At 41.8% G+C, this 26,158-nt stretch overlaps 1 protein-coding gene across 4 annotated transcripts in view; it reads left to right on the top strand.

Annotated features, from left to right (window-relative positions):
• The first annotated feature begins 986 nt into the window (after positions 1-986).
• CHL1 (cell adhesion molecule L1 like) overlaps positions 987-26,158 on the top strand; it is a 199,875-nt gene continuing 174,703 nt past the window's right edge. For 3 of the 4 annotated variants that reach the window (XM_089681930.1, XM_089681933.1, XM_089681927.1), the window contains exon 1: positions 987-1,129. The gene's annotated coding sequence lies outside the window, so the exon portion shown is untranslated. Of the gene's footprint in view, positions 1,130-22,443; positions 22,545-26,158 lie in introns of those variants that run through there. The other variant, XM_089681928.1, reaches the window with a different exon arrangement.

Here is a 26,158-nt window from a genome sequence, read left to right as displayed (position 1 = left end):
ACCATAGTCCTGCCATAAGTCGCTGATTGCCGCCATTACTAGTAAAACAAAAATAAAATTCCAGTACATATAGTGCCATTTGTAAATGCTATAACTTTCACGTAAACCAATTAATTTACACGTATAGGAATTTTTTTTTAGCAAAGGCATGTAGCAGAAAACATTTTGGCCTAAATTTATTATGAAATTTTTTATTTTTTTTTTACTGGACATGTTTAATAGCATGGTTATAGTGCAACAAATAAAAAACCACAGGTGAACAAATACTTAAAATTTCAAAAGAAAGCTCTATTTGTGGGGAAAAAAGGACATACATTTCATTTGTGTGCAGCATTGCAGACTGCACAATTGTCAGTTAAAGTAACACAGCGCCGTATTGCAAAAAATGGCCTGGTCAGGAAGGGGGGGGGGGGGGGTGAATCCTCTGGAGGGCATGTGGTTGCCTACCCTGGCTTAAGAGATATGAGATAGATGTAGTGCCTGATCAGCAAAGATAAAAACAGCTTTGTGAATTTAGCCCCACAGTCCATCACTATTGGGCTAGGTTTTTTTCTTTTTGCTGCTCAATGAAATCTATTGCACTTCACCTGAATGTATAAATGGCACTACCCTGCTCTAGTACTAATTCTAGATCCTACCTGCTATAAACAGCGCTAACCTGCTGCTTCTCACACTTGCTGCTGCAGTCCTTCAACACTTTTTAACCCTTTCCTTCACTACACCTTTTTCTGCTCCTCCACCTAACTTACACTTGTTCTCTCCTGTGGCTCCTCTGACTTCCTAAATTGTCCCTTGCTGTATTTGAGAAGCTATGCTGCCACTACTCTGATGAATGTGTTTTTTTTTGTCTTTCTCCCACCCCACCCCATGTGTTTGTAGAGGCTGCTGATGGGGGTCTCCCTCACTCCACATAGTCGCAGTGTTGCAGCAGTTGCTATGACTCCTGTCTGTGCATGGAGACATTTGGATTCTGGTCACGATCTTCTCCACTGCTTTGTGTGAAGTCTGATTTAGGAAGAAGGACGGTGGGAGGATCAGGGTGGGATGAGGTTGCACCTCACTTTGGGGGGGGGCCCAGGCTGCCAATATCACATCCATGAGATGAACCAGGCACACCAAATCCAGAGAGGTGAGTAAATGATCCTGCAAGGTGCAGGAACTACTGAAACCTTCACTTCTCATTTCATGGGATCACAGAAAATTGCATGGTGTCAAAGAGTTTAGTGTGTGAATGGCTGTCATCCTGTAATTATCTCTAATGAGATTAATGCAGAATAATAAAGAAAGGAAGGCAAACAGACTCAGGGAATTAGTTGGTTGATTGGACAGCTTTTTAAAATGTGGACAGTTAGCATAACTAACTTATTGCAGAGCTTGCTGAGCTACAAGTGGTCCAGTTCTCTGGGGACTAGATGGCTCAATTCCAAGGATGGTGCCAGGTTCTGAATTTTTGTTTCTAGAAACATACTGGTCATTTGGACTTTGAACTGGTCCCTTTTTTTTTGGATTTTAGATTCAGTTATAGGTATCTGATCTTATTTTGATGTCTTTATTGTAAGTTAATATTTGGTACAAGTAAAATCTGGAAAATTACTTTATTGCAATTCAACGTAATAGCAGTCGTTAAAATTGTGTGTACAGTACGCCTTGCAGTATTGTACATGATGAGCCTGAATACAAGCTGGGCTGAAGATATATAATAGACAGCTTTCATGTAACACAGGATGCTTGTTGAATCACATCTAATGCATTTAGCACTACTAAAAAGTTTTAGCAGCATTTACATAATGAATCACTTGACTCTCTTCTTTACTTTGTGTAGTTGGAGTGACAGAGCGATGGAGATTTGTACAGGGTTTATCACTTGGAGGAGATGGGGGCTTAAAGGGCCAGTCCATCCAAAAGTGACATTTTGGTTGTAGTTGTACTCTAGTAGGCTGAGTCACCTGCATGCTTCCTTGATCTCTTGGGGAGCACATAGATCACCCATCTGTAGTTCCTGGCTCTTCCCAACCACCTTGGAGGTTGCATACTCACTCCTCTTGCTGTATTCCCAAAATATTAAATTAATGATAAATATAACAGGAGTAGTGAGACCCCTTCAACAATGGACATAGCAGGTTCAGGAAGTAGGGCACATCGATCCCACCATCAAAACTCAAATGCATTGCAATAAATGTAACAATCTGACAAACGTTTTTTTCACTGAATCAGACAATATGATCGAATCCATGAATTATTGAAAAGGCTTATACTGTGTCATTGATCATTCTTGAGTAAAACTGCTTGATTTCATCTAAATTATTCTAATCAGAAAATCTGTTTGTTGGAAAGTTGATAGACATGATATGATTGTTAACTGTATGGCACATTGGAGGATCTTCATGATCTTCGGTTCATATTTTTCTCTTAGACACTAAATCGGTTGACAATATGATTGTATATAAAATTGTTTTGTGTATGGCCGCCACAAAGATATAAGGTAGTTTAGAGCAGTGTTTCTCAACCAGGATGCGGTGGCACCGTGGGTTGGCTCAGAGTGCAGCGAGCATGGGACCCAGTTTTTGCTGAATAAGTGTCATTAACTGCCATGGTGTGAATGGACTGGCCCCAGCACCAAAACAACCAATGACGCTTTAGGGTCAAAATGCACAGAATCTTTTGTTGCTATGGTGATGGTGGCTGCTAGATACCAAATATGATATGAATATTATGAATGTCTCTCTTAGGAGGGTGAATGTGTCCAGAAGATGGGTGAATGTGTCCCTTCATTCTTCTGGACCTTATACAATAGGTGTGTTTGGTGTCTATCTGATTGGCATCTTCCCTTAGAGCAGTGTAACCACTTTTTAAAAAGGTGACTCTATAGCATTAAGAATTTGTTTCTGGCAATTTAAAAAAACCCAGAATGTGTATTTGCTCAAACCATTCTTCAGATTTCTACAGCCTGAATTTTTACCCTAGGGCTACATTAGGAGCCTTTTAGGACTCTGCTAATGGAGGTCTGAGGTTTGACTGGTCTGCAATGTATTAAAATGTTTCACCTTCACTGACTGCCTACCGCAGACATGAGATTTAAATCTGATCAACTTGCACATGTTGGAAAAATATGGGTGGCGATGTTCTCAGTACGATTCCCCCTTCACTTCACATGGTTTGGGGCTCATTTTACAAAAACTGTTCAAAAGTGAAATAAGAGAGTTACAAACATTGTTACTTTTGTATTCACTCTGTTTCATTCATCCGTAATTAAAGGGATGAACTTTGATCTGCATTTGATGTCAGTAACAGCAACCTGACAAAGAACGTGTTTTTTGTTTTGTTTTGTTTTTTTTAATTTGTTTCTATTTAACACTGAATAACCCATAAAGTGGTTGCAAGGGCTCAAGGTTTTTTATCTTCATGCAACAATGGACAGACAGAGCAGGGGCTCAGGAGCGAGCTTGCTTGGGTGTCCCCATAGCAAGCTGCTTGCTCTGGGGGCACTAGGCAGGAGGGAGGGGCCATGAGTGCCAGCTGGGGACACATGAGTAGGAGGATCAAGACAGCTCTGTGCAAACACATTATATACATATATATATATATATATATATATATATACATGCCCCCAATATCACTTTAATTTACTCCAATTAACAACTTCCCCTTACCAATTTTCCTGATGACTTTTTTCTTCAATTCTGTTTTTCTAAGCATTGATAATTTTTTTTTGTCATTTTATTTATTCATTTTTTAAAGTGGAGATCCACCCAAAAGTAGAAGTTCCATTTGTTTGCCTCCTCCCCCCCCTCCACTGCCATATTTGGCACCTTTTGGGAGGGGAGCGGGTACCTTGTTTTGACAGGTATCCGCTTCCACTTCCAGCTCAGTTTGCCACGGTGAAGTGAGCTGGAAGTTCAGCCCCCTCCTTCCTCCTGCAGTCTCCAGGGAACCTTCATAGGTCCCAGAAGACTGCCGGACCAATCAGAATTTGCAGCGCAACTCGCAAATGCACAGTGGGCACTTGGCTGTGAATCTCCAAGCTGTCCCAGTCTGGTGCCCACAGTGGGAATGCCGGCATGTGGAGAGAAGGAGAGAAGGGTCGGCGCAGGTGAGAACATCGCTGGACCCTGGGACAGGTAAGTGTGTGTTTATTAAAAGTCAGCAGCTACAATTTTTGTAGTTGCTGACTTTTAATAAACACAAAAAGAGCTGGAACTCCACTTTAATGTTAAAAAACACAAAATTGAAAAAAAAACTTCACCAAAATAAAGCCTTCATTTTTCACCCTAGAAATAAATAAATCATGATATCTCTGTTAATTTGTTTTCTTTAGCTAACTACAAAGTTATTGTTTACCAAACAGGCCCATGCAAGAAATGCAACAATGTAGCTCTGTAGACACTAAACTCACACTAAACTCTGGATTAAAAAATATAAAATGTATTCAAGTATGTATTCCTGATGCATAATTGTACATTCTGTTGCTCTTAGCTTCCTCCAAATCTCAAAATTCAGCAGAGCACATAACCACAACTAACATGCACTGCTTGTTCCTAAAACACAGTAGGAAACAGGTAATGAAAAATCAATTACAGGACTATTAAAGTGTTACTAAACCCAGGACCCTGCATTCACTATATCTGGTCTCCCACAGTACACAGAACATGGAAATGCAATGATTTTAGTAAATATAAACCGCTAAATACCTTTTCTCATCAGCAGTTAGAGCCGTCTTGGGACTTCTATCAGTGTTCAGCAGAGCACTAGTTAAAGCTTGTAGGAGGAGTATTCTTTCTGCTCTAGGAGGATGCAGAACCCTTGACCTCTGTCTGGACAGTGCTGATAGGTCCTGTGCTGATAACATGCACTCTCCCAAGAAAAAGAAAAAACTCTCTAGCAATACACACCAAACTGAGCATGTGCAGTGACTCCACACAAAATGTCGTATCAGGAGAAAAGAGGGGGACACTAGAAGAAGAGGAGGATCAGAGAAGACAGGATCAGACATCCTTTTTACACAATGCAGAGGATTAACCCCTTAGGTTCCACAGTGAGTATAACAAGCATGCTTTACTGCATATACAGACTGATTTTACTGTTATGGGTTTAGTAACACTTTAACTGCTTCTGCACCACCATATAGCAGAAATACTGCTACAGGGTGGCACGAGTGCGCAAAATCATGTATATATATGTGATTTTGCAGTTCCAGGTAGGGGGCCATTGGCGGCTTCAGCTGGAGATTCCCCACCAGTACCTGGGGATCTCCAAAGATTTCCTATTTGGGAGAGACCTGTATGTAAACAATACAGATCTCTCCCCTGTCAGCTCCTGCAGAGCCACACAAAGCAGTGTTTACACACACAGCACACATAGTAAAACAGCACACAGTTAACCCTTTTATCGTCTCACATGTTCACCGCTTCCTGCCCAGTGCCATTAGTACAGTTTCAGTGCTCTCTATTAGCACTGATCACTGTACTGGTGTCACTGGGGATGTCAGTGACATCAAGTCAGTACCTTCCCCAGTGTCAGAATGTCCACCGCAGTCCCGCTATAAGTCGCTGATCGCTGCCATTACTAGTAAAAAAAATAAATTCCAGTATATACACTGCCATTTGTAAACGCTATAACTTTGACGTAAACCAATTCATTTACATGTATTGGGATTTTTTGTAGCAAAGACATGTAGCAGAATACATTTTGACCTACATTTTTAAAGAAATTTGATTCTTTAAATTTGTTTTATTGGACATGTTTAATAGCAAAAAGTTAAAAATATTGTGTTTTTCTTTTCAAAATTGTCAGTCTATTTTGTTTATGGCACAAAAAATAAAAACCGCACAGGTGATCAAATACCACCAAAAGAAAGTTCTTTTTGTGGGGGAAAAAAGGACATAAATTTCATGTGGGTGCAATGTTGCATGACCACATAATTGTCAGTTAAAATAATGCAGCGCCATATCACAAACAATGGCCTGGTCAAGAAGGGCGGTAAATCCTCTGGATACCCTGGCTTAAGAGATATGAGATAGATGTAGTGCCTGATCAGCAAAGATAAAAATAGCTTTGTGAATTTAGCCCCACAGTCCATCCCTATTGGGCTAGGGTTTTTTTTTTGCTCCTCAATTAAATCTATTGCACTTCACCTGAATGTATAAATGGCACTACCCTGCTCTAGTACTAATTGTAGTTCTTGTAGTTGGAGTGTGAGAGGAAGAAATAGCACAGACAGCCAAACAGGTTACATGCTGACAAGAAGCATGCTGATAGGAGGTAAAAGCAGAGTGGCAGAGTGGCAGAAAGATGATCTCATCACTGTGCTACTTCTCCTTTCACTGTCCACTCACAGGCTAGGACAGGTCCAAGTGGATGTGGCAAAAAAAAGTAGTGCAGGAGAAGTGAAGATGAATATTGAAGCAAAAGCTGGTTTTATTATTTTACCTTTTGTCGGGGTATTCATTTTATCTTATTCTTTAGCTAGAGTTCTGTTTTCAAACATAATTGACCAAAACCAGTGTAACCTTTCCAAAAATACATGGAGCACCACTCCATGGAGCCCCAACCAAAACCCATCTGGTGACTTTTTCTGGCTGACACATGCCAGCATCCAAGAAATGTATCCTGGATTGCTCTGGAGTATCTGATGACAAAAATAGGACACCACTCCCCAAAGACAGCCAAATCTATGGGTAAGGAATGGCTTCAACCCATTTCCTCCCAGGCCATGCCTTGCTGATGCGTTTTGCCTTGCTCACATGACTTAATCGCAGGGAAGGTCCTCCTCTACAATTAAGCCCAGTGGGTGGGGTGGAATGCGTCAAAGGGGTGTATCTTGGCAGGAGACAAGCAGAAGTCATTCTGTATCCATAGATTTGGCTGTCTTCGGGGTGCTGCACCGTATTCTTGTTGACAAAAAAACAGTAAGTTTGGCTGCCATGGGTTTCTACTATTAGAAACTTTGTTTAAATAAATAATTCAATTTGCAACTTTTTGCCATTTTCTGTAACTAAATCAAATCAAATAACATCTTATTATTTGCACTTGAAACATGTCCTGAGACCAATTGTAGATCCTCGGACATGTTAAGACTGGCTATATAAGCAATTTTAGACATGCAGATGCAAGTGTGTATTCAGGCTTTTGTTGTATTGGATAGAGTAGGGAAGGGTTAGAACCTTTGTTATATTTTTTTTTTCCTTGCTGTCTTTGTCCCATTGAGGTGATTTTTCTTCACTGCCTTTTTCATAGACAGGCATCAAGATGAGGTTCTCAGGCATGTAGGAACATTGCCCTGATTGATTTGGAATATGACTGGGGCAACTGCAGAGCCAAGCAATTGAGAGATAGCCCTGTTTGTGGCAAGACTTTTGCTATTCCTCTAATGCTGGTTCGTTTTAGTTTCTTGGTCTTATTCCGCAAATGATTCTATGGTATTGGTGAGTTCTTTTTTCCCTGATATTATGTTGCTATACGAGGACTGGTAAAAGAGATGCCCATCAGATCAGAGGGCGAATTCACACTATCGTCCCGGTAAATCACAGAGCAGCCTGAGCAATTTAACACTCCGACCGCTCTGCGTTGACAGCCCTGGTAGGGGGCAGTGTGATGTATGGTTCACATTGCTCTTTTTTTATTAGCTTTATTTGAAGTGTACAAAAGTTATACTTCGTTCACTGCAGTGTGCGCTGTGCTGGCTGGCTGACATTGTAGTGCGATACAGGCTGGTGCGCTACAGTAAATTGAAGAATGTCTGCGTTTTATTGCAGCACTCTACACTAGGCTGCATTGCAGTGTGAATGGGACACATAGGAAACAATTGTGTCCTGTGTGTCCCTGCAGAGACAGAGGTTTTGCAATGTGGTAAAGCGTCTATCACCACATATAATGTGAATTGGCCCTAAATCCTATGAGGTCATCATCCTCTAGTGCAGTGGTGGCGAACCTATGGCACACGTGCCGCAGCAGGCATGCAGAGCCCTCTTTGTCGGCACATGAGCCAGGTCACCTCAGTATCGCCCGAGCAGCTGAGCATCAGATAAGCAGCGCACATAGGGGCCATACACATGCTTGGAAAGGAGTAGCAGCGCCAAGCAGTGACTTCACGAGCTGGTACTCATTAGATTTTGCATGGCTGGTCAGTGTGCTGCCAAGGATATATATATTGGACAGGCTGTGAGTTTTAATACATTCATTTTTATTAACACAAGATTTTAGCTTGTGCTGGTGGTCAGTGGAAGTTTGCCCCCTCAAGCTGGTGGTCAGTGGAACTTTGCCCCCTTGTGATGGTGGTCAATGGAACTTTGCCCATCTGTGCTGATGGTCAGTGGAACTTTGCCCCCTTGTGCTGATTGTCAGTGGAACTTTGCCCCCTTGTGCTGGTAATCAATGGAACTTTGCCCCCTTGTGTGTGCTGGTGGTCAGTGGAACTTTGCATCTCTGTGTTGGTGATCACTGGAACTTTGCCCCCTTGTGCTGGTGGTCAGTGGAACTTTGCCCCCTTGTGCTGGTGGTCAATGGAACTTTTCCTCTCTGTGCTGGTGGTCAGTGGAACTTTTCCCTCTTGTGCTGGTGGTCAGTGGAACTTTTCCCTCTTGTGCTGGTGGTCAGTGGAACTTTGCCCCTCTGTGCTGGTGATCATTGGAACTTTGCCCACTTGTGTGTGCTGGTGGACAGTGGAACTTTTCCCTCTTGTGCTGGTGGTCAGTGAAACTTTGCATCTCTGTGTTGGTGATCACTGGAACTTTGCCCCCTTGTGCTGGTGGTCAGTGGAACTTTGCCCCCTTGTGCTGGTGGTCAATGGAACTTTTCCTCTCTGTGCTGGTGGTCAGTGGAACTTTTCCCTCTTGTGCTGGTGGTCAGTGGAACTTTTCCCTCTTGTGCTGGTGGTCAGTGGAACTTTGCCCCTCTGTGCTGGTGATCATTGGAACTTTGCCCACTTGTGTGTGCTGGTGGTCAGTGGAACGTTGCCTCTCTGTGCTGGTGGACAGTGGAACTTTTCCCTCTTGTGCTGGTGGTCAGTGAAACTTTGCCCTCTTGTGCTGGTGGTCAGTGGAGGCTCTGTTATTTTGTTTTTTCTTTTAAAACAAAAAGATGGATTGTTTTTTCTAAACTAAAACCTCAGTATTCAGATTTAATTGCAGTGTTGGCACTTTGCGATAAAAAAGTGGGTTTTGTGTTGCATTTTGGGCACTCAGTCTCTAAAAGGTTCATCGTCACTGATCTAGTTAGTCATTTTGGAGCAGCACTGGTTATGGGATCACTCACCATCATTTGCATTGGATTCAATATATGGTGTTTCAGAAGTCGTTGAAGAAGACACAATATTACATATTTAGTGCTGATCTCTAGGATAAGCAAATATTGTCTAAATACATTTGTCATGTGTATTCTTACTGGAATCTTGGTGTGTTTTGTGTATTCCTTACAGATATGTGCAGTAATCCAGAATTAAACTTTGCCCCTGTGCAGAAGCTTCCTATAATAGACCGTTCACTGCTGTTTTCTTTCCTTGTGCAGAGTGACTGGTCTTGTCTCCGCCCCCCTTGTGTAGTTTTCAGCAGGCAGCCTATAGTGAGTGGAGCCTGCTTGGTCCCTCCCACCATTCAGCTCTCTGCACAGGCTATATACAACACAGTGGTGATTTCACTGATACTTTTACAGTGTAATATCTGGGTTTGGTGCCCACATAGTGGATTTATAACATTGGTGGGTAGTAAGGAGTACATATGAATGAAAGTTTTTGTGTCCAAACAGTTCAGTGTTAAGGACTTTTTTTTTTTACAGTGCCTTGAAAAAGTATTCATACCCCTTGAAATTTTCCACATTTTGTCATGTTACAACCAAAAACATAAATGTATTTTATTAGTATTTTATGTGATAGACCAACACAAAGTGGTACATAATTGTGAAGTGGAAGGAAAATGATAAATGGTTTTCAAACATTTTTACAAATAAATATCTGAAAAGTGTGGCATGCATTTGAATTCAGCCCACTTTACTCTGGTACCCCTAACTAAAATCTAGTGGAACCAATTTACCCATAAAACAGTGTAGCACTCAAAAAAGTGAATACCCAATTAATAAAACGTGAAAATGTAAATAAACAAAATATGTATCTCACTAAAAATCAACAAAATTAAAAATTCATAAGTGTAAATATTTCATGCTCATAAATAGATAAATAAATAAATAAAAAGTTCATCTATGAATGTCCCATCTCCTTGTGAAAAATTTCTATAGAATAACTGGATACTCTTCAAGTGATGGAATGATGAAACCGTGTTGTCAACACATGGACATTGTGTCACCCCATACAGTGCTCAAAAGAAGCCTATCAGATGTGTTTGACCCCCATTTTACTGAGTAGTCAAAAACAGCTCAATAGTATCAGATAACGTCAGTCACAGTTCCCTCCACACCATCAGATATGACCAAGGGCGGACTGACCATTTGGAAACTCGGGCACTGCCCGAGGGCCCGGGGTCATTAGGGGGCCCCATGAGATGCCCCTGGTATCTTTTTCATAGGCTATTTTGAGTTTGGACAAGGACACAGGGGCCCCATGATCCCCTATTGCCTGGGGGCCCCATGAGTTGTCAGTCCGCCCCTGGATATGACTCTATAAATCTCGGCATGCTTCAGAGAGAACACACACTCTTGATAAATCAGGCATCCAATTGTGACATATGGGAAGTAAAAAAGCTATCCATAGCATAAAACCATAACTAAATTTTTATTAAAACAACATTGCATATATAAGGTACCAGGTATGAAACAGCACTGTACAAACAAGCTCCCGATCAATCCCCACGTCAAAGATGGCCGCGAAGATGTGCGCATTTGTGGTGTCGTACGTCCTGGGGCTTTCATAAATGAACATTTTATTTATTTATTTATTTATGAGCATGAAAGATTTACACTTTTTATTTATTTATTTATTTATGCACATTAAATATTTACACTTATGAATGGTTCACTTTGTTGATTTTTTAGTAAGATACATATTTTGTTTATTTACACTTTCACATGGTATTAGTTGGGTATTCACTTTTTTTTTAGCGCTACACTGTTTTATGGGTACGTTTGATAAATTTCAGTATTAGGATTTTGAGTTAGCTGTTAGGTTATGGAAAACTTCTTTTGAACTAGCAAGGATTATTCTTGCACATTTACTCTAGGTTCACAACTAAGCGTTTTCTGCAATGTTTTGCAGAAACACTGTACAGTCCATTTAACATGATTTCCTATGTAACATGTTCAAATCTGTGCGTTTTTACCCGGTGCGTTTTTTGGAAAGGGTCAGGGACTTTTTTGAACGCAAAATGTTGCTTTTTTTGGTTCTATAGACTTCAATGGAAACACTGCAGAAAAGCATATATTGCATTTTTATGTGTTTTTGATGAGTTATTGCCATGTTTTTGAAGTTTTTTAGTGAATTTTAAACCTGTCTATCAACAAGAAAAATTGTAAAAAATAAAAAAAAAAACCAAAACGCATCAAAAATGTGGCAAAAATGCAAGTGCAGAAACGCAACGCAAAACGCAATGCAGAAATGGCTCAAATGCAACCTGCATAGGTGTGAACTTAGTGTTATAGTGGAACCAATTGCCTTCAGAAGTCACCTAATTAGTAAATAGAGGCCACCTGTGTGTAATTAAATCTCAGTATAAATACAGCTGTTCTCTGAAGCCCTCGGAGGTTTGTTAGAGAACATTAGTGAACAAACAGCATCATAAAGGCCAAGGAACATACCAGACAGGTCAGGGATAAAGTGGTGGAGAAGTTTAAAGCAGGGTTAGGTTATAAAAAAGTATCCCAAGCTTTGAACATCTCACGGAACACTGTTCAATCCATCATCCGAAAATAGAAAGAGTATGGACCAACTGCAAACCTACCAAGACATGGCTGTCCACCTAAACTGACAGGCCAGGCAAGCAGAGCATTAATCAGAGAAACAGCCAAGAAGCCCATGGTAACTCTGGAGGAGATGCAGAGATCCACAGCTCAGGTGGGAGAATCTGTCCACAGGACAACTATTAGTCATGCACTCCACAAATCTGGCCTTTATGGAAGAGTGGGAAGAAGAAAGCCATTGTTGAAAGAAAGCCATAAGAAGTCACGTTTGCAGTTTGGGAGAAGCCCTGTGGGGGACACAGCAAATATGTGGAAGAAGGTTCTTTTGTCAGATTAGACCAAAATTGAACTTTTTTGCTTAAAAGCAAAACGCTATGTGCAGTGGCAAACTAACACTGCACATCACCCTGAATACACCATCCCCACCGTGAAACATGGTGGTGGCAGCATCATGTTGTGGAGATGCTTTTCTTCAGCAGGGACAGGAAAGCTAGCCAGAGCTGATGGGAAGATGGATGAAGCCAAACACAGGGCAATCTTAAAAGAAAACCTGTTAGAGTCTACAAAAAAATTTGAGACTGGGGTGGAGGTTCATCTTCCAGCAGGAGAACGACTCTAAACATACAGCCAGAGCTACAATGGAATGGTTTAGATCAAAGCACATTCATGTTTTAGAATGGCCCAGTCAAAGTCCAGACCTAAATCCAATTGAGAATCTGTGGCAAGACATGAAAATTGCTGTTCACAGATGCTCTCCATCCAATCTGACAGAGCTTGAGCTATTTTGCAGAAGAATGGGCAAAAATTTCCCTCTCTAGATGTGCAAAGCTGGTAAAGACATACCCAAGAACACTTGCAGCTGTAATTGTAGCGAAAGGTGGATCTAGAAAGCATTGACTTAGGGGGGCTGAATACAATTGCACGCCACACTTTTCGAAAACCATGCATCATTTCCCTTCCACTTCACAATTACGTACAACTATGTGTTGGTCTATCACATAAAATCCCAATAAAATACATTTATGTTTTTGGTTGTAACATGACAAAATGAGGAAAATTTCAAGGGGTATGAATTTTTTTCAAGGCATTGTACTTTGCTGAATTTTTTTGCAATTTGTACTTTGTTATTTTTTTGTTTTTGAACAATAATATATTGATGTGTTGCTGAGATTTATTATCGCTGGTATTGGATGTCCATGAATTTTGTAATATTTAGTTTTAATAGATGTGCTTCAGCACCATATTTAACTTGATTTATATTCACTGATTATATAAAATTATTTTATTTCATTCTCATTGAAACACATTATGAACATTGATGTGGTTAGGAGCAAGAATATAGTTAAGAATGTTACTGCAAACATTTTCATCATTGTGAAGTGATACTGACACTCTAGTAAGTGTTCAGGCGTGTGACACGTACATTATAAATACTGACATAGGCGCATTTTGAGAATTTGACAAGGTGAAAATAAGCCATGAAATGACACTCAGATTGGCCAGACTGGGATGTGCAAAGCAACGTTACATCATCCCAGGCTGGCCAATTTACCAACAAAGCTGTCATCACTTTTGCAGGGGTATAAATGTACTGTCTGGACCCCCTGCAAACTACACCTCTTCATTGTTACCTTGTAACTAGGCAATATTTAAAAATGCGTGCATTTGTAACATGGGATTATACACTCCATTAAAACCTGTCATACCATAACAACATACTGTACATAAAGTGTGTAGCACTGCCCATGCAGGGGCCGCTTGACAATGCCTGTCCCCAATGGTTGCCCTGACCATACAAGCCTCACTACACCTCTGACACTCTGGGTTCAGACGTATTTCAACAGTATAGAATAATAATGCAAGATACATGATTCTTTAGTAACACCTCTATGTTAGGCTCATTCAAAAGAGTAGGCCACAGAATAAAGGTTATGTTTAGGGGATACAACCCCAGTTAATGCATAAAAGCAGAACACTAATAAAATTAAAATAACCAGTTTACAGATCATACAGTCACAAATAGTATGCTGTAACTATACAACTGCAACACCAGCAGTAGAAAGGGAAAGAGAAGGCTTGTTGACTTATCAGCTCCCTCTGGGCCACCGGCGTACCAACAGGGAACGCAAAGAATTATGTATATATAATCCTCCAACATAAATAGGTATAGACACCCTAATTTGAATAACAATGGCTTAGTTAGGAAGAGGTCCCTTTAAATAGAAATTGCAGCTGGAGTGCTGTGATGTTTAAAATTCCTGATGTGATGGTAGCCTTTTTCTGCTAGCAATGATGGGGTCCATATACATTAGTGAATGCTGGTAATTCAATGAAGATAGCAGATATGCTTAATGCAAAGATCTCCTGGTACTGAGGTGTAAAGCTGTCTGCATTCAGTGTCTCTAGAGTGATGACAGAAAGAGGTTGGGCATCTGCCCGCTCACCAAACCCACCTAACGGCTTGTCAGCATGGCAAGCAAAGATTTCTGTCTGAAGATCAGATAGTGACAATCCCAATGCAGGGAAACTGATCTCGATGTGCTGATCATCGTCACCACTGTGCAGGGCTGGTGTGCACAGTCCCACAGCAATAGCCAGCAAACTGTCTCTGGAGGAGAATGGCAATCCCCTTGTATTCAGCTCTGAACCTCACGCCAAAAGAGCAAACCTGTCCTTTGCTGGAGAACATATAGGTTTTTTCCAGCGTCCACCTCGTTTTCCAGCTCTCTGGTAGTTGTAGTCCAATCAGCACACAGGAACACAGTATATATTATCTAGAGGACTACAGGTTCCAAGATCCTCAGCTGTATAAAAACTGTATCCACTCTGCTAACAGGAAGTGATGTAGCAGTCCTAGTATTGGGAACTAGGGAGAAAATTATTAATTATAGTCTCATCCTTAAATGGCATAAGGATATAGCCAGCACCTGGCTACAACAGTAACTAAACGCAAAACTTTTTTTTAAATTTATTGCTGTCCGTGTCCCCATTACAGAGATTGACCCTCTCTATTGACTGTTATCATCTAAAGCAGGGGTATCCAAACTTTGTAAACAAAGGGCCAGTTTGCTATCCTTCAGACCTTAGAAGGGCTGAACTGTGGCAGTTGGGAGTAGAAAAGGTCCTAACATCAGTGGGAAAAAAATGCCCCATATTTGGTGTCAGTGGAAGGAATTGTGTCCCATCGTTGGTGTCAATGGGCCCAATTTTTGTCATCGGGAGGAATTGTGCCTCTTTATTGATGTCATTGGGGAGGAATTATGTACCATTGGTATCAGTGAATGAAATAGTGTCCCAAGGGCCAGATAAAAGCAAGCAGAGGGCTGCGTCTGGCCCCAGGAGCACAGTTTGGAGACCACTGATCTAAAGTGAAGCTAAAAGAAAATCCCAAATTTTGATTTGACACCAGAACAGACCTCCAACTTTCCAAGGATTTCCTCTCACTTCCTGTTTTGGCTATGGGATAGGAAGTGAAGGGAAATCTTCCCTATGGGACACAGATGTAAAAAAAAATTGACAGAGGTTAAAACCCTCCCTTACCTCCAATATGCCACCTCCAAGGGCAATACCTCTAACTGCATGTGTAAGCGAGCCTTAATGGATATAATAAACTTTAGAATGGGCTAGACCAGGGGTGGGCAAACTTTTTGACTTGAGGGCCGCAATGGGTTCATATATTGGACCCGGGGGCCGGACCAAGAGTAGATGAATGATGTGTATGTGTCATCCATAGTAAGTATAGTAATATTCCCCCATAGTAAGCATAGTAATTAATCCCCCATATAGTAATTCATCCCCCATAGCAATTCGTCCCCCATATAGCAATTCGTCCCCCATATAGCAATTCGTCCCCCATATAGCAATTCATCCCCCACATAGTAATTCATCCCCCACATAGTAATTCATCCCCCATATAGTAATTCATCCCCCATATAGTAATTCATCCCCCATAGTAATTCATCCCCCACATAGTAATTCATCCCCCACATAGTAATTCATCCCCCACATTAATTCATCCCCCATATAGTAATTCATCCCCCATATAGTAAGTCCCCCATATAGTAAGTCCCCCATATAGTAAGTCCCCCATATAGTAATTCATTCCCCATATAGTAAGTCCCCCATATAGTAATTCATTCCCCATATAGTAAGTCCCCCATATAGTAATTCATTCCCCATATAGTAAGTCCCCCATATAGTAATTCATTCCCCATATAGTAAGTCCCCCATATAGTAATTCATTCCCCATAAAGTAAGTCCCCCATATAGTAATTCATTCCCCATATAGTAAGTCCCCCATATAGTAATTCATTCCCCATAAAGTAAGTCCCCCATATAGTAATTCATTCCCCATAAAGTAAGTCCCCCATATAGTAATTCATTCCCCATATAGTAAGTCCCCCATATAGTAATTCATTCCCCATATAGTAAGTCCCCCATATAGTAATTCATTCCCCATATAGTAAGTCCCCCCTATAGTAATTCATTCCCCATATAGTAAGTCCTCCATATAGTAATTCATTCCCCATATAGTAAGTCCCCCATATAGTAATTCATTCCCCATATAGTAAGTCCCCCATATAGTAAGTCCCCCATATAGTAAGTCCTCCATATAGTAATTCATTCCCCATATAGTAAGTCCCCCCTGTGTCAATTCACTTACCTTTGCTCCTCCGCGCGTTCCTCTCGTATTCCCGCGCCGTTCTGGTCTTCAGGGAGGACTGTGAGAGAAGAGTTCGTCACGCTGCCCCGCCTACATCCTGGCTGCCCCGCCTACATCCTGACAGCTGCAGAGTCCTGACGCCCGAGAGGAGGGAGGGGGCGGCCATCCGAGAGGGGGGGCGGCCATCCGAGAGGAGGGGAGGGGAGAGGAGGAGAGGAGGTCGCCCGCCCGCCCGAGAGGAGGGAGGGGAGCGGGCGCCCGGCACACAGGAGAGCCGCATCTATTGTAAAGAGCCGCGGCTTGCCGACCACTGGCCTTGCGGGAGCCTAGCTCCGCGGGCCGGATTAAAAGGTCCGCCGGGCCGTATACGGCCCGCGGGCCGTAGTTTGCCCATTGCTGGGCTAGACGCAGGTCAGAAAATTGAAAAGGAAGGCTGAAGATAATCCAGAGGTGAGTCCAGCGGACAGTCCTGAGGTAACTGCTGACTCCACCCAGTGACAGGAGTGGATATACAAGTAAGAGGTTGCACCCATTGGCCAGCACTTTTCCCACCAAATGTTTAGTCACCAATCCAGTGCTCAGCTGACTGATCTAAACAGCAGCTGAGATAAATCTTCCTAGCAACAGCAGATAGCTTGTACCTGAAATACAAAACAGAAAGAACCAGCAAAAGCCACCCCAGAGAGACATGGACCTAACAGTCACCATGGCCCTCTATTGAGAATAAAATATAAAAATAGGCGACCATCCTATGGGGCCACTTTTCTAGTTTTTTTCTTTCATGGTCCTAACATGTAGAAGAAAGAATGTATTTGTATATGTGATTCATTTAGTTTCACTGTGATGCCGTCCCAGATGTATTTACCAAGACTTGACAGCTGTGTTTACTTAGGATCACAGTCATGACATATTGTTGCTCTGGGTGACATTAGAGTATGGTCAGAGGAGGACTCCACTTTTATATTTCAATGGTTTTTATTGAACAGTTTTACAAAGGAAAAAGACATAAGTATAACAAGCAATATAAATGAACAACATTCCATCGTAGATACAGATAGAAACATCAAAGTCTGCCACAACAATTGGCAGTTAAGACAAGACATAAATCGTGGCCAATTCGAGGTCAGGTATATCTGCCTTGCCAACATAGAATCTACAATTCAGAGCAATACAAAAAGAGTAAAAAGAACAAAGGAACGAGTAGAAAGGAACGTCCAGGTGAGGGTCATTAAGGCACAGAAAGGTATAGGATCCACAGGTTCCATGTGTTATCGAATTTCTTCGAGTTATTGTGTAGGACACAGGTGAGTTTGTCGTTAATCATGATCCAATTAAGTTTCTTTTTTACATAGTCAAGTGGAATGATCGATTGCCTCCAGTGTCTAGCTACAGTAAATCTTGCTTCCAGAAGCATATAGGAAATCAATTTATGAGATTTCTTGGGAACATTATCTGGAAATTTATGAAAGAGCGCTGTCTCCAGGGATCTGCGAATATTTATACCCGTTACTAAGTTTACATTCGAATCCAAATTCTAGTTACAAGCGGGCATTGCCACCAGATGTGAAACATAGACCCAACCTGGCCACAGTCCCGGGTAGGGACCAGATACCATCTCAACAAAGTTTTATAATTAGCTTCAATTAAAGTAGTATTGATAGAAATTTTAGACAGTGCCAAGGCGATATCTTGCCAATACGATAATTCACAATTGACCGAACCGGATATCGTATGTACTCTCCAGCGCCTCAGGATATGCACAGCCAAAAGGGAAGCCAAGGGTACCAGGACAGCGACAACCAAAGGAAATGTTCCAGGGGTGCAGCCCTCCTCAGACGGGGAAATCAGCCATACTCACATACGAAGCATGCATCAACAGCGAGGCTCTTTCTTTCCATACATCATACATCAGAATCAGAGGTCGGTCCTCAGCTCTGAGGAAAGGGATTCGTCCCCAAAATGCGTCAGCCATTTGACCGCACTGACAGTGAGAACTCCTTGCCCGCCGTTGTGGCCATTGTCATTTTTCTATGCTTTTTAGATACATGCTTCGTCTGTGAGTATGTTTTTATTATTTCATTCCTACAATAAACCTTGGATAATGCACTAGGTGTGTGTGCCACCTGTTTTCTCTCAATTCACAATTGACAGCTAAGTCTTTTTCCCAATGTTCCATGTAAGGGAGTTTAGAATTCGGGTCAGTGAGGAGAGCAAATATTGCAGAGACCCGGCCTCTTGGGGAACCCCTATTCCTGCAGGAGAGTTCAAAGGCGGTGAGCAAAGGTGACTCATCCAATAAAGCGAGCTTCGAGCGGATAAATGAGACAATCTGGTTGTATCTAAAGATTTCAGTAGTAGGCATATGTAACCTGTCCTTAAAGGACTCAACTTTTAAACATCTTCAACATCCATTGTTTTCCTCAAAAAAAAGCTACCAGACAACGGTCGTTACTTACGTGCAATTATTCTGAGCCTGGCACGCTCACGGGATTATCACAAAGACTTAAAATCGCAGCAGATTTAGATTGGAGAGATTAGTGAGATTATTTGGGGAAACTTAAAGTGCTTGTAAAGGCTGAAGGTTTTTTACATTCATGCATTCTATGCCCCCTCAATACTTACCTGAGCCTGATCGCAATCCAGCGATATGAATGATAGCCTCAGCTGTCCCGGGTCTCTGCCTCGTCATTGGCTGAGACAGCCATTGGCTCCCACTGCTGTCACTCACAGCCAGTCAGCCAATGAAGAGAGAGGGGGGGGGCAGAGACGCTGCTCCATGTGTGAATGGACACATGGATCAGCAGGTGCCCCCATAGATAGCTGCTTGCTATGGGGGCACCTGGCAGAAAGGAGGAGCCAGAAGAGCCAGCGGGGGACCCGAGAAGAGGAGGATCCAGGCTGCTCTATGCCAAACCACTACACAGAGCAGGTAAGTATAGACATGTTTGTTATTTTACAAAAAAAAGACCCTTTAGAATCGGTTTAAATCAGAGCCATTTGAAGAATCAAGATTGCAATTGTGTGTATAGCCACAAGTTTTATTTTTAGATGGAATAGAGGGTTAAAACGTCTTCCAGTTTGTTTTGCTCTCTAAAATTGAGGAAATTTCCCTTTTATTCTTGATTTTATTCTTCAAAGATGCAACAGAAACTTAAAGGAAGTCTCAAGAATTGAGGGAAATGTTCTTCCCAGACAGTTGCCCCTGGAACAGGGGTAGATTTTCCCTCACCTCTTGTTCTGAGGACAACTCTAAAATTTTGGATTACCAGCAGTAACCTAAAAAAACAAAAATGTAATATATTGCAGCTTACTAATTCCAAAATTCAGTGGCTGATTGGTGTTTTTTAGGCTTTATAACATTTATTTTCACTCGGTGATCCAGTCAATAACACACTTCCTTTGTTGGGGTGTCTCCATTATGGATGGACACCTTTGGTCGGCAGCAACATCAATCTGGGGGGAGGGTTGTGTTAGACTAGCAGATTAAGATGAACGTCACTATTAAACTAAAGCTTAACTCCAACTAACACTTTATAAAGAGTTACAGCAACAGTCTTTTCCCCTTGTAGGATATAGGTTTTACGTAAATGAATAAAAACTGACCATTGTAATCACCCCAGTCAGTTTTAAATGGTTTTGTCTCAACCCTCTAACTGCCGCTTTTGCTGGACAGCTTGATCTGGTAGAAAGTTGAAAAATAACAGACTGCAGAGTCTGAGTCGGAGCATGGAACATGGGCTTTCATCCAACCTTGCCACAATTAATTCACATAGGCCCCTAATGCAGGATCTACCACCACTAGCGGGTACTATATGCTGCTTCTGCTTTCTGTGGATAATGCTTGTGTGCAATTATGTGGTTCTCCTTATAGTGTGCCTTGCTTACATTACATATTTGGTGCTGTTGCTTACTGTATTACATTTTTATTAGTTTTCTGACTGTGATCATTTTTTACTCCCACTATACAAGCCATACACCATGAAACGACACCCATTTCATTGGGCATACCTCCAGGTTTCTGTCATTTTTCATCTTGATACCATTATGCATGCCTATCTTGGTGCCTCTTATTTGAAATCTGTTTATTTTGTCTCTATACATGAAATGTCCTCCACTTGTTCCAAAGGTCTGTGACCAATTGTTTGATAGCATGATTTTGTAGGTGTGGCTACAAAGGGGGGGCATGATTTATTGTGATGGCGGGGGGGGGGGGGAATCGGAGGAGGAAGGTCTACACCCCATGCCAAAGGGATGTGAGTTAGTCCATAGAGCTTTCCTTCCTTGCTTCCCCCCTAAGAATAAGTTTCCAGAACCTTGAACCTCAAAGACTGCATCTTTACTGTTGTGGTCTTTTCATTGCTTTCCATGACCAACCAATCCCTGGCGGACTCCCACCAGACTACTATATTGTCCTCCACCTAAGATGGCCCTGGTGGCAGCAGGGCTGGCACCTCCTCATTGTCTGTAGCAGTGGTCTCAAAGGCCCTTTGTTTGCCTTTGCACTAGTCCCACTAATGTTAACAATGAGGCATAATTCCTGTCACTGACACCAACTGAAGAGCACTATTTTCCCATTAACACCAATGTTGGAGCACTATTCCTCCTATTGACACCAATGATGGGGCATTATTCCTTCTACTAACAGCAATGATGGAGCACTATTCCTCCCTCTGACATCGATAGGGCACTATTCCTCTCATGGATGCAAATGATGGGGAATTATTCTTCCCTCTGACACCAATGATGGGGCAGTATTCCTCCTACTAACAGCAATGATGGGGCACTATTCCTCCCTCTGACATTGATAGGGCACTATTCCTCTTATGGAAACCAATGCTGGGGCATTATTCCTCTCATGGACACCAGAGATGGGGCCCTATTCCTCTCATGGGCACCAATGATGGGACACTATTCCTTGTACTGACACCACTGATGGGGCACAATTCATCCCATTGACACCAATAATGGGGCACTTTTCCTCTCATGGATGCAAATGATCGGGAATTATTCTTCCTTCTGACACCAATGATGGGGCATTGTTACTAAAGCCAGGAATTTTCTACTCCCACTGGCCACAGTCCACCCTCTCTAAAGTCTGAAGGGTAATAAACCGGTCCTATGTTTAGAAGGTTTGGAGACTCCTGATCTGTGGTTCACCCCAGTCACTACTCTGGAGACCTCTAGAGGCTACCTAGGCATCTACACTGATACTCTCACTAGAGGGGTTCTAACCCCAACTATGGAGACATCTAGTATTCAATTTGGGGAATTACACTGGGCACCTCTATGCCCCTACTCTACACCAGACCTAAAAAGAGTCATTTGACTACAGTTCTACTGCAAAATGTTTCCACACATTTCCAGAGGTTGCCAGGATAAAAAACAAATTCAATTTATACATTTTAAATCTTGGTGCTGCCTCTTCAACTCTTTTACCCCAGGCTCTAGTCTAATGGATCCTTATGGTAACTACAGTCATAATAGAAGTCACATAAATAAGTTAGATAAGTCCTTTCTTTTTCTAACCTGCACTTGAAAGACAGTGAACAAAACATATTTTTACTGTCAAACCCCTTTTGATGAATGGAGCAGTGAAGTCTCTTTAGTTTCCTGCCTGGCCACATACTTATGTTAAATTATGTAATTATTTGGTTGTTGTGGCAGGATGGACCAGTCCTTAAAAAGCATAAATACTTAAAATCCTGACTCATACGCTGATGACGCTGAAAAAGAGAAAATAACCAGAAGATTTCACCAAGAACAAAGCTGTCACATGTTGACAGAACCAGGTTCAGAATTTGACAGTAGGGTTGTACATGACATTTTCCATGCAGGACCTGCAGTTAATCTGGAGATCTAGTTGATGCTACAGGCACCTCCTCGGATCATGACTGGGGCGAGAGACGTCTATAACGCATTGTCTGAACAGTCTTGGGCTTCATTCCAGCCAGGATAAGAGCTGCATGAAGTATCCTCTGATTACTCCTCCGTACAAGCTGTCTAAAGTCATTCTGGGAGCCTCTTACCACCCAAAATCATACTGGTAGGTTGACTGGTTTCTACTTAGACTTAAGCTAGTCATTCATTAGAAGTGCTTAATGACAATGGAAACAATTTGTGAAGGACAATATAGGAAGCTTAATGTCAGCGATGTAGGAGACGGGAGTTGTTGGAAGCAACAATTTGCTGTTTATAAAGAAAAGCCAGTGCAGAGCTGCTTTATAGGCAGTAACAGGAGAATGGCCAGTATACACTGAACCAGATCTCTGAGTAATGTATAGGGACAGTTTCAAGCTGGCCATACACGGAGCAAAAAAAATTCCTGTTGGCACCCTCCTGCCTGACATCCTTTGACTGAAAAATGGAAGGAACCACATTGAAAGTTGTTGGCCAAACAGTGACTGCATCCAAACAAAAGCAGCCACTGTTCAGGTATTGTGACAGTTCATGGTGCCAGGTGTCAGAATACAGTAGACGCAGTAGGAGATTCATCCATCCGCATTGTTTATTGTGAATGGAAGAATCCATTTAGAATGAAAAAGATAAATCTATGTGTGTATAACCAGCTTTAGAGAGGTAGAGAAAGTTTGTGGGGGGATATTTACAATGTTGTATTGCCATTTTCCCTGGGCATTAAAGTGTTACTAAACAGTAAAATCAGTCTGTATAGGCAGTAAAGCATGCTTGCTATACTCACTGTGGAACCTAAGGGGTTAATCATCCGCATTGTGTAAAAAGGCTGTTTGATCCTGTTTTCTCTGAGCCTCCCCTTCTTTTACTGTTCCCAATCCATCTGCTGATAGTACAGAAACCTAAGAGGCACTCTGCACATGTTCAGTTTGGTGTGTATTTCTACAGAGTTTTTTCTTTTTCTTGGGAGGGTGCATGTGATCGGCACAGGGACAATCAGCACTGTCTAGACAGAGGGTCAGGGGTCATGCAGCCTCATAGGACAGTCAGAGAAGAATTAAAACTTCTCCCACAAGATTAATCAGTGCTTGGCTGAACACTGATAGAAGTCACAAGACTGCAATATACTGCTGATGAGAAAAGGTATTTAGCAGTTTACTGTATATTTACTAAACTAATTGCATTTCCATGTGCTGTGTACCATGGGAGACCAGATATAGTGAATGCAGAGTCTTGGGTTTAGTAGCACTTTAAGTGATGGGTTGTCTTGTTTTCTCTCTAACAGTAGAAGCTCTTCCCTTTGTTGTAGCTGGACATTTTGGATCTATAGATGTTACTGTTTGCTGTCACTAGGAGGAAATTGCTTACTTCTAGTCTGGGTTTACCAGTGTGCTGTTATCTACAAAAAAAGGGTCTGACCAGCTGCTACAAGCAGTGTAAATGTAGACAGGTCTTTGTCCAGGTTACTGGGGCTCCAAGGTTACACACACACACACACACACACATTATATGTATGTATGTATATATATATATATATATATATATATATATATATATAGACTAATATGTTTATATACATAGACTAGTTCACCTAATCGGATGCTTGACATTTGCTGCAGCTATAATGCAGACCTCTTGTTCAACAATCTAAATCAATTCTAACATGTTTCCATGGGTAAATGGGGAAAAACTGTGTCAAAGCAGAATTAGAGCATAACTAAAGGGGTGAATACTTACCTGTCCAATGGCAGTGCGAATATCTTCTTCTGAGTGCCAGTCTTTGAGCCTCTTCATTGTCTGGCGGGTGGCAGAGACAACACATATCTTCTCTGCAATAAAAGCCTGCCTGCCTGTTGTTTCTTGCTTCAGTTCCGCATAAAGTGGTTCTAAAGGGTGAAGGTTTTTTACCTTCATGCACTCTATGCATGAAGCTAAAAAACCTTCTGTGTGCAGCATCCCCCCCCCCCAATACTCACCTAAGCCTCCTCTTGATCCAGCAATGTGCATTCTCCTCATTGTCTGAGACAGAAGTGGGGACCACTGGCTCTAACTGTCGATCACAGCCAGTGAGCCAATGAGAAGGGGGGGCATGGCCGAGCCACAGCTCTGTGCGTGAATGGACACACGGAGCAGTGGGTATCCCTATAGCAAGCTGTTTGCTGTGGGGGCACCCGACAGGAGGGAGGGGACAGGATAACCTGCGGGGGACCCAAGAAGAGGAGGATTGGGGATTTTCTTAAAAAAAAAAAAACCTTTAGAATCACTTTAACTACAATAGATAAGTTTATTACATTAGTTCATACTGCAAACTCTGATTAACTGCTGAAGGCAACACAGGCTATCCATTATATAATATTTTATTGGATGGGGGGGGGGTAAAAAAATTATAGTATTGTTGCAAGCTGGCAATCTTTTTTTGGAAAAAAGAAAAAGAAAAAAGCTCTGTCCTGTGGCACTGTTGTGACCCTATTTAAAGTGACTTTAAAGTGACTCTAAAGGCTCACGGTGTTTTACCTTCATGTATTCTATGCACGAAGATAAAAAAAACCTTCTGTATGCAGCTACCCCTCCCAGCCCCCCGTCCCCCCCCCACCATTCCTTACCTGAGCTCCCTCCAACGACATTCCCAACAGCCTATGCTGTCTGGGGACTCTTCCTCCTCATTGACTGAGACAGCAGCGGGGCTTATTGACCCCCGCTGATGTCAATCACAGCCAGCGAGCCAATGAGGAGAGAGCGGGGAGGCAGGGCCGAATCACAACTTTATGTTTCTTATGGAGCTGTGCCCCCAAGGTGAGCGGCTTTCCCTGGGAGCAGTGCTCAAGGGGGAGGAGCCAGCAGTGCAAGCAAGGACCCGAAAAGAATATCGGGGCTGCTCTGTGCAAAATCACTGCACAGAGCAGGTAAGTATGGACATGTTTGTTATAAAAAAAAAAACCCAAAGCTTTGGTGTCGCTTTAACTGCTTCCCTACCGAGCTTATTCTGAAATTCCTCTCTTACATATAAAAATCATAATTTTTTGCTAGAAAATTACTTAGAACTCCCAAACATTATTTATATATTTTTAAGCAGAGGCCTGGGAGAATAAAATGGTGGGTGTTTTTTTATTTTTTAATGTCACATGGCATTTGCACAGCAGTTTTTTAAACACAAATTTTTTTAAAAAAATATACTTTAATTAATTTTAACACACACAAACTCAATTTAATACCCATTTTTTGGCAAAATATAAAATATGATGTTACACAGAATAAAGAATACCTAACATGTCACGCTTTAAAAATGCACACGCCCATGGAATGGCTCCAAACTATGGCACCTAAAAATCTTCTTAGGCCATGCTTTAAAAGCATTTATGGGTTACCAGTTTAGAGTTACACAGGAGGTCTGGTGCTAGAATTATTGCTCTCGCTCTGACATTCATGGCAGTACCTCGCATGTATTGTGCGAACACCGTTTATGTATATGTGTGGTACTTATGCACGCATTCGATTTTGCGCATGAGCATGGGGGGGGGGGCGCTTTAAATTTTTTAAAATTATTTATTTTAATTCATTTTTTTACACTGTCTCTTAATTTTTTTAAAATCACTTTTATTGCTATCACAAGCAATCAACAACATCCCCAGTGATAGCTAGCACACTGACAGGTCTTCTTTAATAAGACATTTGGGGTCTATTAGACCCCAGATCTCTCCTCTGCCCTTACAAGCATTTGATCAAACCAAGATCAATTTGATCAGATCC

The sequence above is a fragment of the Staurois parvus genome, unplaced genomic scaffold, assembly GCF_062004578.1.
Source record: "Staurois parvus isolate SC_StPar_1 unplaced genomic scaffold, SC_StPar_1.0 ptg000282l, whole genome shotgun sequence".
Classification (NCBI taxonomy): Eukaryota; Metazoa; Chordata; class Amphibia; order Anura; family Ranidae; genus Staurois; species Staurois parvus.
Note: the sequence above shows the minus strand (reverse complement) of the source record. Positions and strands in the feature narration are given on the sequence as shown.